The sequence below is a fragment of the Mustela nivalis genome (assembly GCF_964662115.1).
Source record: "Mustela nivalis genome assembly, chromosome: 10".
NCBI lineage: Eukaryota > Metazoa > Chordata > Mammalia > Carnivora > Mustelidae > Mustela > Mustela nivalis.
Window position 1 is genome coordinate 82,155,555 of NC_139029.1, and position 15,371 is coordinate 82,170,925.

A 15,371-nucleotide genomic window follows, 5' to 3' on the forward strand; every position below is an offset into this window, starting at 1 on the left:
AAGATTGACCAATAAATAAATTCACTTTGCTCTACTTCTAATTTTTTTCTCTTTCGCTAAATTTTTCTCAACTTCCCTCTCTGAGCTTGGTAACGGTGCCAAAGGTGGTAGAAAAGACATGGAAAATGATAAGCTTTTTCTTACTCATTCTAAATTTCTTTTTTTATATCAAGACCTGCCTTTTTGGGTCACTGCCATATATTTTATTTGTTCTCCAAATAAGTTAGGGTATAATATATTGGATATTTGGAATAAAAGAAAGGGTCATGGGATTGTATAAATTATTGGAAATGAAAAAAATGTATTATAGTATCAAAATCCCAAACTATTCCAAGTGTATTTATTGGTCAGAGTTCTTAGGTGTAAACAACAGAAACCATTTCTAGCTTATTTAAGCAGAAAAGGAACTTATTTAAGAAGCTGAACACCAGGGTTGGGGCAAAGAATTTTGTAGCCAGAATCCCAGACAAAACCATTCCAACTGAAATAACTTTTGCTGTATAATGAATCATTCCAAAATTTAGTGGCAACCATTTGTTTAGCTTACAATTTTGTGGTTCAACAATTTGAATTGAGTTCTCTCATGGGTCTGTAATCAGATGCCAATGAACTGAGTAGCTGTTTCTGATGTTTGGGCTGGGTATTGGCTGACATAATAGATCTATGTGATTCGCATCAACCAGTAGGCTAGCCCAGGCACATCTACATAGCTGTTCAACAGGGTCCAGGGAATGAGAAGTCTGCCATTCTTTCCACCTTACAAAAGACAGATACAATTTTCACCTACATTTACTCTTGTGGTGTATCAGATCCCACAAAGCAAACTACAATTTAATATGATGAATTTAAAAAACTGACTTCAATTAATTAGGATTATTTTATCCTCTTAGGGTAGAGATATGCTGTTCAAATTCATCGCTGTTAATGTAATCACTTTTGGCTATAAAAGCAACAACCAATTTTTGTGTAATAATTCTAATACCCATTTCTGTGTTCATTTGTTTTATTTTTAAAAAATGTTTTTAAAGATTTTATTTATTTATTTGAGAGAGAGACTGAGAGAGTGAGAAAGAGAATGAGAGGGGAGAAGGTGAGAGGGAAAAGATTCCCCATGGATCTAGGAGCCCCGCGTGGGACTTGATCGCTGAACTCTGGGATCACAACCTGAGCCAAAGGCAGTTGCTTAACCAATTGAGCCACCCAGGTGGCACCTGTTCATTTGTTTTAAATTTTAAAGTACTCTAAGGGGTGGGCACCTAGGTGGCTCAGTTAGTTAGGGCTTTGGGATCAAGCTCCCCATGGGGGTCCCTGCTTAAGGCAGAGTCTGCTTGCAATGGCCACAGTCACCAAACTGTGGAAAGAAACAAGATGCCCTTCAATAGATGAATGGATAAGGAAGATGTGGTCCATATACACTATGGAGTATTATGCCTCCATCAGAAAGGATGAATACCCAACTTTTGTAGCAACATGGACGGGACTTGAAGAGATTATGCTGAGTGAAAAAAGTCAAGCAGAGAGAGTCAATTATCATATGGTTTCACTTATTTGTGGAGCATAACAAATAACATGGAGGACATGGGGAGATGGGAGAAGAGAAGGGAGTTGAGGGAAATTGGAAGGGGAGGTGAACCATGAGAGACTATGGACTCTGAAAAACAACCTGAGGGTTTTAAGGGCAGGGGGGTGGGAGGTTGGGGGAACCAGGTGGTGGGTACTGGGGAGGGCAAGGAGTGCATGGAGCACTGGGTGTGGTGCAAAAAACAATGAATACTGTTATGCTGAAAAGAAATAAAACATTAAAAAAAAAAAAGGCAGAGTCTGCTTGTCCCTCTCCTGCTGCTCCTCCCCCGACTCACACATCTGCAAGCACATGCTCTCTCCTGCTCTCTCTCTCTCAAATAAACAAACAAATAAAATCTTTAAAAAAAGAAAGCACTCCCACCAACAGTGTAGGAGGGTTCCCCTTTCTCCGCATCCTCGCCAGCATCTGTCATTTCCTGACTTGTTGATTTTAGCCATTCTGACTGGTGTGAGGTGATATCTCATTGTGGTTTTGATTTGTATTTCCCTGATGCCGAGTGATATGGAGCACTTTTTCATGTGTCTGTTGGCCATCTGGATGTCTTCTTTGCAGAAATGTCTGTTCATGTCCTCTGCCCATTTCTTGATTGGATTATTTGTTCTTTGGGTGTTGAGTTTGCTAAGTTCTTTATAGATTCTGGACACTAGTCCTTTATCTGATATGTCGTTTGCAAATATCTTCTCCCATTCTGTCAGTTGTCTTTTGATTTTGTTAACTGTTTCCTTTGCTGTGCAAAAGCTTTTGACCTTGATGAAATCCCAATAGTTCATTTTTTCCCTTGCTTCCCTTGCCTTTTGCGTTGTTCCTAGGAAGATGTTGCTGCGACAGAGGTCGAAGAGGTTGCTGCCCGTGTTCTCCTCAAGGATTTTGATGGATTCCTTTCGCACATTGAGGTCCTTCATCCATTTTGAGTCTATTTTTGTGTGTGGTGTAAGGAAAGGGTCCAATTTCATTTTTTTTTTTGTGGCTGTCCAATTTTCCCAGCACCATTTATTGAAGAGGCTGTCTTTTTTCCATTGGATATTTTTTCCTGCTTTGTCGAAGATTAGTTGACCATAGATTTGAGGGTCTATTTCGGGGCTCTCTGTTCTGTTCCATTGATCTATGTGTCTGTTTTTGTGCCAGTACCATGCTGTCTTGATGAGGACAGCTTTGTAATAGAGCTTGAAGTCTGGAATTGTGATGCCACCAACGTTGGCTTTCTTTTTCAATATCCCTTTGGCTATTCGAGGTCTTTTCTGGTTCCATATAAATTTTAGCATTATTTGTTCCATTTCTTTGAAAAAGATGGATGGTACTTTGATAGGAATTGCATTAAATGTGTAGATTGCCACTTTGGAAAACAGCATGGAGGTTCCTCAAAATGTTGAAAATAGAACTGCCCTATGACCCAGCAATTGCACTATTGGGTATTTACCGTAAAGATACAAATGTAGTGATCCAAAGGGGCACATGCACCCGAATGTTTATAGCAGCAATGTCCACAATAGCCAAACTATGGAAAGAACCTAGATGTCCATCAACAGATGAATGGATCAAGAAGATGTGGTATATACACACAATGGAATACTATGCAGCCATCAAAAGAAATGAAATCTTGCCATTTGCGACAACATGGATGGAACTAGAGCGTATCATGCTTAACGAAATAAGTCAAGCAGAGAAAGACAACTATCATATGATCTCCCTGATATGAGGAAGTGGTGATGCAACATGGAGGCTTAAGTGGGTAGGAGAAGAATAAATGAAACAAGATGGGATTGGGAGGGAGACAAACCATAAGTGACTCTTAATATCACAAAACAAACTGAGAGCTGCTGGGGGGAGGGGGTTTGGGAGAAGGGGGTGGGATTATGAACATTGGGGAGGGTATGTGCTTTGGTGAGTGCTGTGAAGTGTGTAAACCTGGTGATTCACAGACCTGTACCCCTGGGGATAAAAATATGTTTATAAAAAATAAAAAATTTAAAATTTAAAAAAAAAAAAAAAAAGAAAGCACTCTGAGTGGCATTTGAAATAGGTATGGCACAAATGTGTAAATTTTTACTTGAAGCTAATGGACAAACCCCAAAATAAATAACTTCTGATTTTATAGAGTCCCTTTTACTCTTATATAAATTCCACTTGATAGTCAAAGTGTTTCTAATTGAATGAATAAGGTATAGTTTGGTAGTTTGCTATGTCTTGGTAATATATTTTGATATACTCATAAGAAATTGAGAAAACAAAACATGACTATAATAATGAATCATTTCCAAGATAAGCAAAATTCTTTTTGTATAAATTTTAGAATCAAATTGTCAAGGCCTTTATTTTGGAATTTTTATCAGGACTGCCTTAAATTTTATAGGTGGTTTCAGAGATAATCAACACATTTATAATATTGTGTGTCCTGCTCCATAAATATGTATAGCTCTCTATTTATTTAGGTCTTTAATTTCTTTCATTAAAGTGTTTTAGCTTTTACTAGAGAGATCTTGCATAACTTTGGATTAATTCCTATAACACTTTGATAATGTTTAATCCCGTTGTAAATTAATATAGCTATGTCAGTTTCTCTGGGCAAGTTTTTATATGGTGTATTATTTCTGTTCTTTCCATTTTCAAAATTTCAAAATCTTCTATAAATAGGTCACAATTAATTTTGAAATCTGATGTATGGTCCTCGTGTTTTAACTAAAATAACAGTCAACTTGGAGGCCTGCATTATATATAAGTAATGATGTAGTATACACATTATGAATTATATATATTGTACTTATATCTCCCATTTTCCTATGTTCTTTTTGTTTGTTCCACCTCATATGCTTTTCTTGACCTGATACATTTTCCTTTCCTCTTTTCTCCCTCCTGAAGAAGAACCTTAGAACACTGAAGACCTATTTGACTTCTTCCTGACTTTCATGCTATTTTGCTTATATTTCTTTCTACATCCTTATGTTTTCATAAGGGTCTAATCAGCTGTTAAACTGATCTGTATAATGTTTCAATTACATAATTTTTAGGTAGATCCTCTTCAAGTCTGTTTACTTAAATCCCTTGAAAAAAATTAGGTTTGACTTTTATCTCTATAAACAGAATAAGTATTTTACCCCAGTGTGTGTCTGATAAATTCAGTATCTGGAGTTCTTTCTGGTCTGTCTATTGCTCCTGCTGATTCTGGCTCACACAAACTTATTTATGCTTTGTAATACTAAATTATTTGATGGTCAATTTTATTTGAAAAAATATCTTTTAGATAAAGTGTGGCACTTTGCGTGATATTATCTTCTTCAAAGAGGATTTTACCTCCCACTTTCAATTACCTGTGGACCCTTGCATTATAGGCTCGATGTTCAAGGAATCTCTGAGCTGCCTAGGGATTCCCCAGAGTAATCTGCAGATCCTGCTTCCAGAATTCAGCTCTCTGAGGTATTTGCTCATAACAGGGATGGGTTATTGCCAGCTTTGGCAGTTGCTGAGCTGAGGCTCAGTTCCCCGCCTTTGGAAATCTGCCCCAAAGCACAGCTTGCCTCTCAGCTGTTTATGGGGTGTTCCCACTCATTCTAGTCCTCTTCCCTGAAGTGTGAATTGCCTCCTTTCCCTGGGCAAACGCCTCTGGTGTCAATCACTCTAGATCACCTCTCTGTGGTGTTTACCCTCACTAGTCCAAGATTGGTTATTTTTCACTAACTTATTGAGTGTTCGACGCTATTAGGAAGATATTTTCTGTATTTTGTCTAGCTCTTTTACTTATTTCAGCAGGTGTTAGTCAGATTGCCTAAAAAATCACTACTGGAATCATCTTTTCAATTATATCACTAGTGAATGAAGGTAGGCATCAAATCAGAATGGCATTTAAAGATTTTTTTAAAAATTTATTTGTCAGAGAGAGATAGAGAGAGCACAAGCAGGCAAAGTGGAAGGCAGAGGAAGAGGGAGAAACAGACTCCAAGCTGAGCAAGGAGCCCAATGTGGGACACGATCCCAGAACCCTGGGATCACCACCCGAGCTGAAGGCAGTGGCCCAACCAACTGAACCACCCAGGCATCCCCATAATAGCATTTAGATCCCACTGGACATACATTCTAAAATGATCTCACAGATTTATCTAATATTACCAATATTTACAACATGCCAAAATGATATCTTTTTCACTAATTTAAAAATATCTTAAAATTTAAGATACTAACATAAAATGGACAAAGAAAAGGTTTTTTCATATTATTTCAAGAGACAGTTTAGAAAAATTTTGAAAGCTAGTGTCTGTTTTCTAAGTATTTGATTTCACGTAACTTCTGTTAGCATAGTGTAAACTTGTTTAGAACAAAAATGTGCTCATTTATCTCTAGACCTTTAGTATTTGGTACAGTACTTTGTTTAGAATAGTCCCTCAATAAATATTTCTTGAATTATTACATTTTAATTTTTTCCCCAAATTTTTAAATTGTATTGTGTCCAGTGTCAATGAGGAGCTGATCAGCAATGGAAAGCAACATTATTTTCATTAAATCTATTCATTTTCTTTAATAATTAATACAACAGTTGGTTTTAGTATTCAAGTGACATTAAGACCAAGGTTCCATCTGCTTCTTCTGAAATATTGGTTAATTTACTCTAATTTGCATTCCATCTTAAGTAACCTTGAAAGAACTCAGCACAGATTGAACAAACTAAAGATATTTGTATAATGTGGCTTTTGCCATTTTATGGCATTTTAAAGTTTAAAATTTCTTCTGAATAATATTTACAAAGGCAAATAGATATCTGAATTTTAAATAGAACATTAAAATTTTCTCTAGTGTATTTTATGGAATATTAGGAAATATTTTTAATTTCCATCAAATATTTTGTGAAAAATAAACTATAGACTATTCTGTGTGTGTTATTCCTGTGTATCTGAAGTCATGTCACAAGTTCGCTGTTCTCCATGAATTTACATCCATAGATGTGACATTAAAGAGTCAAGACTAGATATTGCAGTGGGGTAGAAGGATGTTTACGAACTCTGCTGTGAGAGTGATTGTTGAGAAATGGTATCTGCAGAAAAAGTGAGGGTCTATCCTGGAGACAGCAAGATCAACCCCGTGGGTTCAGAGTAAACACAGAGACTAAAATCGGGAATTAGTGAGAACTAGGATAGATGGGGTGAAGGGGAATCTAAAAGCTGTTTATATCAGGCATCAACACAGTTTTCTATAAAGAAACTGAGAGTAAATATTTTATCTTTTGTGGGCTATATAACCTTTGTCATAGCTTCTTGATTCTGCCATTCTGCCACTGTAGTGTCAAAGCAGGCAGAGACAGCACAGAAAGGATGTGTGTGGTTGTGTTTCAGTAACTCTACATAGGAAAGCAGGCTGGATTTGGCCTGTGAGCTGGTGGCTCACCTGCTGACAAGGATTCTAGGGCCCCAAGAGCTAACTTGTTGCTAGAAGGGTTCAGTCCACTTTCAATGCCAGAAGAGTGAATCGAAAGCCTTACTTTTCCTGTGGTATCTGGCTCCCTTTGCTGCCAGACCCTTGGCCTTCATACTCCAATGGAAGTTAGCCCACCGCTGATGAGATTCTCTCAGTGACTTGGAAACGTACATAGTCTGCAGCATTGCCCACTTGGAACATTCATGGTTCTCAAACCACAGCACCACGCTAGGGCCAAGTCCCGAGGGGTCTTCCAAACTTAGTTACTACTCTTCCAGAGCTAGTTCTTCCTTAGCAACTCTTGGGTCCAATTATTTTAGATTTGGGTCATGAAACCGGAAATAATTTTCCTTCTGGTGGGTTCCTCTTGGGAGTCTTTATGTCTCTTCCTGCCAGAAGACTTCTTGTTTAGAGAACAACAGATCACCTTGAGAGTTGACCTTAATTCCTTTTTCCCCTTCATTTTGAAATTGGGATCAGAGTCCATGTGTTTTTCTTCCACCACAACCCTAGCTTTTTTATAAAGCTGATTCATCTATCAAAAGACCAAAGAAAATAGAAAAGTTGTCTCCTGGCAACAGAAGTTGTATGATACCCTTCCCTAAGGACAGTGGGTTCTATTCAATTTACATTTGCCTATGTCAACCCTTTTCAAAGCAGAGATCTGCTCCAAGGTGACTTCTTTCTTTGTCTATAGAATGAATGTGCAGTTTGTCTTTATAAAAAGAAAATTTAGCCCTGTCTAAAAGAAGCTCTTCAGGTGAGGTCATTTTCTTGGGATGCAAGCAGCTTTTTCTGGAAGAGCTAGATTTTATAAATTGAATAGAGGCTAAATTATCTAAAACGCAAATTAGACCAACACTGCATATCTTGATTCTTTTAAATTGCTAATATACCACTTATCTTTATTCTGGCATCATCTCACATGGGCTGGCCCATCACACAATCTGCTCAGTTCACCAATCAAAATTTGTCAACCTTAGTTAACCCCAGTGAGTTCTGTATGTGGACAAGATGTGTATGCTGCAAATAGTGAAGGTCCAGAACCACTGTTTAAGAGAGGTTCATGGACACGTTTGTCATCATCCCTTCTTGCAGATTGTGGGTGGCAGCAAAAAAAAAATGCAGTGGTAGACCACTTGAGTTGAGATTTAATTTATAGTCTATTGGGATACATTTCAGGATGATGGCATGGTAGGATTGTGGCTTGAAATCAATTTGATACTGACTATTAGCATCTCATACTTTATTCTTCGAGAAAAACTCTTACAATATCATTATCAGTTGTATAGAGTATGCATTACACAGAAGTATTTGGTTTATAATTGACCGGAACTCAAAGAAAAGTAACTCGAGCAAAAACGGCTTAAAAAGGAGGTGATTATTGACTCATGTAGCTCAATCCCTGAGAAGTTTGTGTTGCTGCTGGTTTTGTGGCAATTGAATTCAGAAACTCAAAATTCTCATTTATATATTCTTCTCCCTTAATATTGGCTTTATTCTCTTCTACTACTATAAGACTTTTCTCATTTGACAGAGGAAACAGGACCATGGGAAGTTTGGGACTTACATTGGCATAGCCTTGCTACCTAAAAGGGAGGTAAGGGCCCACTTCCCTCTGACTCTAGTTAGGAAGCCCTTGTGAGGGTACTTTGATAGGTTCCTGTTGGTTTTATGCCATCTCTGGGCAAATCTCCATTGCCAGAAGATAGAGTATCTTATACTATAGTTCTCACTTCAGTTATGTGACCAATATGGTGAATTCTGAGACAATGAATGTCTCCATTTCTTGGGGCCATATATTGGCCTATATTTGGAGAAGAGGTCATATCTCAAAAGAAGGGATGGGTGTAAACCAAAGTACCAGATGTTTCCAATGCCTGGAATCTCCAAAGAACAAACAACTGATGAAATAATAGTTTACCAAATGATAAATCAATGACATATAATTCAATGCAAGGGGTGAACCAATGAATCTAAGAATTCTAGCATTTAAATAATCACCATCTCCACATTTGCAAAGATCTGTTATTTGTGACTTCATACCTGTGTAAAATCAACTTTGTATTAATTTTGTACTTCAAAATAAAGTCCAGCATTAATATGCCTATTTTTCCAATATCAATGAACAAATCTTTATCAAAGATATAACTGAAGGGGTAAAAATTATTTTAAGTGTATAATTTTCATGTAGTATATATATTACTGTGAAATTAAATTATAATTCTACTTGTTTTAAAGTTATGTAATATCTTAATTTTAAGGAATATCTTGTTTTAGCTCTTATCATAACTGTTTCCAGAACATACTAAAAGAACAAAAGTGGCGTGAGTGGCAGCAAAGGTTAAGAACCACTGAGTTATATCATCTTACATTTCTTTCCATGTCTCTTGATAATTCCTTTAAAATCTTTTCAACTCTTGTTGAAACCTAATTTTTCTCATAATTTGTTCTAAAACAGAAGCATGATGACTGTAGTTAGTAACAGTGTATGGAATATTTGAAATATTGCATATTTGAAAGTTGCTAAGAGAGTACATCTTAAAAGTCCTCATCACAAGAAAAAGAAATTTTAGCTATGTATAGGGACTTACTATGGTGACTATTTTGTAATACATACAAATATTGAATCATTACATTGTATACCCGAAACTAACTGAATGGCATATGTCAACTATACCTCAATTAAAAAAAAATGGTTATTATCATGACATTCAAATTAAGAGGGAACATGGGGAAATTTCAGTTTAGTATGACAAATAAAATATAATTCCCAGTCCACAGAGGAGTTCAACAGCCAGGCAGACCAGGATAGGTGAAAAGAGATATAGATATAGATATGTAAGATATGTACACAAAAGTGTACAGGTGCTCAGAGAAAAAAGAAAAAAGAGAACTCACATTTGGATTCTAGAAAACATCTGAAGCTGTTAGAGCCTGGAAATAAGGCTGGAAAACTTCATAGGGATAGTGAGTCTTCAGTAGACATTGGAGAGTTTGAGATGAGGTATTTAAGAGAGTGTATGGTTAGCCACACACTGGGAAGAGAAGAGAAGAAAATGGAGAGCTGCTTTAATGGTGAACATTTTCCTGCAGCTCCAGAGAGAGGTTCAGAATTCTCATGTTGGACTAATTATTATAAAAATTCTATGCAATCAATGGATAATTACAGAAGGAGCAAGAGAACAGGAGTCACTCTGGACTAATTAAAGTAGGTTCTTATTGGCATGTCAGATGCCTCTCATACTTTTTGTGAAAACTGCCAATGTGCTTAAAGTGTTGAGAGATAGAAAGGAGAGAGTGAGAGAGAGAGAGAGAGTGCTTATCCTAGCAGGATCAAAGATCGTGAAACCCTAAATTAATCCAAGTATTTATTCAGAATCTTTATTATTCCAGGACTTTATCAACCCTAGGAGACAACAGAAATTATGTAATTTAGTTATTCAATAAGTATTCACTGAACTCTTGAAATGTGTGAAATATGATGCCAAGGGTTGTGTGTGGGGTCCACAGAGGGAACAATGGGGGATGAGACATGAAGATTGGTGGCGGCCAGAACAAGGACCCTTACATGCCAGGTGAAAGCGTTTTTTTAGCAAATAAGTGACATGGTCAAAATTGTGTTTTGGGGGGGAGATATCTTGCTGCAAAATTAAAGAACTGATCATAAAATGAAGTAATGAAGCCAGAGGCTATCATAATGTCGTAGAGATAATAAAGTCTGGAACAAAATGGTGAGAGCAGAAATGTAATGGGGGGGGATGAATAGCAGAGAAATGACAGGTGTCATTCCCCCAATTCACCCCTACAGGCGGGAATACAAGATTACAATACACTAAATAAAACAGAACAATCAAGGTCATAATCAAGTGCTACACTGTGCAGTGCAAAATGTCTACAGCTGTTCAGACGGAGGTCACTGAAAGCGTGGAGGAGCATGAATAAAACTCAGAAGTGTCAGGTGTGCATGTGTTCCAGGATAGAGGAACAGCATGTGGGTGGGCTCAGAGGCAGAACGAGCATGATCCAAGTATGGCTCAAACAAGCTCATCACAGGAGGGGACATGGTCTAAGGAGAGGAAAATGAGGCTGTTTGGCAGAGACAAGAGTTGTCCAGTGGAGCCCTTACTTAGAGAGGTATTGTGTGGCAAAATGAGCTCAGAGGACACAGCAAACTTTTGTAGGAAACCAGGCATTAATTGATGCCAGTGGAAATAGAGGAGACACAAATATGAAAGAACCAAATTGCACTGGACATTCAAAAGGATTTGGAGACTAAATATAAGGCATGAAAGGCATGAATAAAGCCAAGATGATGGCGAGCAAAATCTTTAGACTGAGTGGTTGGGTCCATTTTATACTTTAACTAGTTGTGGCTCGTTGCTTACCAGTTAAGATAGTAGAGAACCATTTGCCCAGTTACCCTGAAAGAAAAGGAAACATCAGTTTATATTCATGTATTCCTTAACCTTTTCACATATTAAATAGTGTATTAATACAGCACAATAAGGTAAAGTAAAAAAAAATTAAGGGCAGCTATAAAAAACTTGGTGGGAAAAATTAATTGTATTTTTACAGTATAGGGAGATTTTTATTTATTTATTTGACAGACAGAGATCACAAGTAGGCAGAGAGACAGGCAGAGAGAGAGGAGGGAAGCAGGCTCCCCACTGAACAGAGAGCCCAATGCGGGGCTCGATCCCAGGACCCTGAGATCATGACCTGAGCCAAAAGCAGAGGCTTTATCCCATTGAGCCACCCAGGCGCCCTATTTTTACAGTATATAAGCATGAAGACAAATCAAATTTTAGGGGAATATATTAAATATAAAACTTCCAAATAAAATCTATTCTATTTTTTAATGAGAAACTCAAGCTTATTGTCATAAATATGATTTTGTACAGAGAATGGCTATATAAAATTAAAAATTTTTATCTAACTTTGTGATAGCTACAGTTGAAAAAACTTTGCACAAATAGCTAATAAAAATCTAAAACCATTGCTTTACAATCATTGAAAATAGAACAACCCTTGAAATGACACTGAAAAAAATCCAAAAACTCTACTTTCATTGACCAAAGTCATGTTTAAATTCCTTGCGATAATTGGATGTTTTCAAATCCAATTAAGATTTTTATATCAAATGTCCCAAAACAAAAATCTTGGTCTTATTTCCAAAACGTGCATGTGTTTTTAGGGCATTTGTACCCTCATAAAAGAGACATTGGTCTCCCATGGACAAATTAACGCATAGAAGACAGAGGTGTTAGTCACTGCTTTTATCTGTACACAGGAGGAAGCTGCTGGGTCTCTCCACTCTCACACCACTCCCAACACACCTGGGGTTGTGCCCGGTGCTCCTTGGGCAGAAACATGTTCTGCAGCTGATTGGCTGGGGGGGGAGGGTATGTCCAGTGGGTTTCCAGGTGGTGGGGCCTCTTCCTGGCTCTGTCAGTGCACTGGGGTAGATACCAGTTCCTGATGCTCCTTCTCTGTTGCTTTGGCTCTCAGCCCTTTGTGCTTGTTGTCATACAATGCTCTATCCTAACCAGAATGTTTGCAAACAGAAGTAACCTGCCTGTGAAGGTCTCTCACACAAACCCTGCCACACCCCTGAAGAGGTTAATATTTTGTGGGGCAGTTGTAACCTATTCTCAACACATTAGCATATCAATGCACACCCACAGCAAAACTTAGCAATGCAACTTTGTGTTTGGTTCCTTCTCTTATGGGATTTCTTAGGATAGCTACAACTCTCAGAACAAAGGTATGTTCCTGGGGAATGGGACTCACTAGAACTGTGTACGCCCCATTTGATTCCTCATGAGGAATCACAGGAGGCCATGGTGGGCAAAAGTCACTGATAGCAGGAAAATGTAGAACTCAATAAAAAAAAAAAAAAAAAAAAAAAGTATCTCCTGCCAGAGAATACTGTTAGGTGACATATTTTTTAAAAAAGTCTTAAGTTAATCCTTTAGTGAATAGGATTCTTTCTTATCTCAGGAATCTGACAGTCTTTGTATTCATTTGGGGTTTTTGCTTGAAGCCACCAAGAAGTGGACTCCGGCTACATTTACGAGAGAAAAGGAGAGGGGAAGAGGAGGAGAGAGACGGAGAGAGACAGAGAGAAGGATTTATTTGAAAAGCTGTGCGGATTTGCAAAGGGACAAAGAAACACCTCAGTTCTGAGAAATGAAAGACCAAGAGTAATTGCTGTTCTCTCTGCACCTGCCATGAATCAACACTCAGTTTTTCAACTCTGTATCACTCCCTTCAAAATTCGGCTTCCTAGGGAATTGATTCCCTTTGTTTTTACATGGCTCCCCATCCCCACTTCCCCAGTTAGCCAGGAGAGGACCGAACACCTTCAGTATAGCTCTGACCGCAGGAATAGACAGTTCATCATGAAAATTCAAGACACCATCGCAAGAAAGGACAATGGGTCTTAGACAAACAAAAACCGCAGATATTCATTTTTACCACTCAAACTCCATTTTTAGGTGAAGAAACCGAGTCCCTGAGGTAAAATAGTCTCCTCAGTCCATGACAAGGTCAGAATTAGAACATCACTCTCCCATCTGCCAGAACTTTCCTCTTTTCACTACTTTTTCTCCTTCACACATTCAGTCCTTCTAAACCTCTCTCTTTTAGGAAAATGAAATAAAATCTTAAATTGCCTCCCCATACTACTGAGAAGTGGACTGATGTTTGAGAAATACATTACTAAATTAAATACACTTTTTTTCCACCTTAAAGATAAAGGCCAAATATCCCAAGGAAGCACAGTTGCCAAAAAGCCGAGAAAGAGTTTGTATTTGGCTGTGAGCACCAAAGCCAACACATAGGAAAACGACCTCTTTCTTATCTCAGGAATCTGACAGTTTTAATGATCATGTCAAATGCATTTTCAGGCATATTTTTTCCAGGTTATTTGTGCTGTGAAGTACTCTGTCTTGAGAATGTCAGAGTGCTCTGTTTTCAGTGGGTGCCATTTTTCATTTGAACACACTGGAACAAGATTTCCACTGAAAAGTATTCAAGTGCTACGAGGCGCATTAAATTGCTTTTAATTCCACCGTTATTATAAGAAGCTGAAACCAGCAAACCTGAAGCAACATTCAACATATAAGTTCTGCTCTTGGTACAAACACGGAGGTGCGTGGTGAGTGTGGGATGGAGCATTTTTGAGTTCAGGAATGTCCTCTAGTAGCCTCAAGGCTGAAAGTGGCTCAGAGGTCAACCCTTCCCAAAGCCTTCCATGACCACCACACTTAAGCATCTTTTTTTTTTTTTTAAGATTTTATTTATTTGTCAGAGAGAGAGAGGGAGAGAGAGCAAGCACAGGCAGACAGAATGGCAGGTAGAAGCAGAAGGAGAAGCAGGCTCCCTGCTGAGCAAGGAGCCTGATGTGGGACTCGATCCCAGGACGTTGGGATCATGACCTGAGCCGAAGGCAGCTGCTTAACCAACTGAGCCACCCAGGCATCCTGACCACCACACTTAAAAAGTTTCTCCACAGTAATTACAACTGCATCCTAATTGTCTCCTTAGTAGTGTACATCTTAAGAGGTATTTATATGCTTATAAAGGAAGGCAGTGTGTGTGTAGTAGCCCTTAAGATCATAGAGTTTGGAGGGGCCCCTGGGTGGCTTAGTTGGTTGGACATCTGACTCTTGATCTAAGCTCAGGTCTTGATCTCAGGGTTGTGAGTTCACACCCTGCATTGGGCTCCACATAGGCATGGAGCCTGGGGGGAAAAAAAAATCAGTATATCAGTATATCAACATATCACAGAGCTTGGAGTAATCTACTAGGTTCAAAATCTCAGGTAATTGTAGTTGTTGCCCTTGTGCACAATAACTAACCTTTCTGAGTCTCAGGTCCTGCAACCCAAAAATGTGAGCCAGTGTATGCAGTTCTTAAAGTTGTTTTAAGATTTAAGCAAGGTTAACTGGTACAAACATTTCTAACAGTGACTCATCTGTAGTGAGTATCATCTAAGTGCTTTCTATTGTTATGATTAATTTATTGTCCTGCACCTCTTTCCTTCCACCTGCATTAGACTTTGATTTCTGTGAGGGCAGGAGCCATATTTATTATTTTATCCAATGGGTATCCAGTAAGAAAAGTGCCTTCCAAGTAGTGGGGGAGGGGTTAATCAGGATTTGTAGGTTGAATGGATGGACCAATCTGATAATGTCCCAAGGGTTTTCACATATATTGTCACATTTGAGCTCCCAAGTGGTCAGATGGGGCCAATATGTCTGTGATGTAATGTATTAAGAACCTGAAATGTTGGGAGACCCGGGTGGCTCAGTCAGTTAGGTCTCTGCTTTTGGCTTCGGTCATGATGTCATAATACCAGGGTCCTGGGATCCAGCCTGCT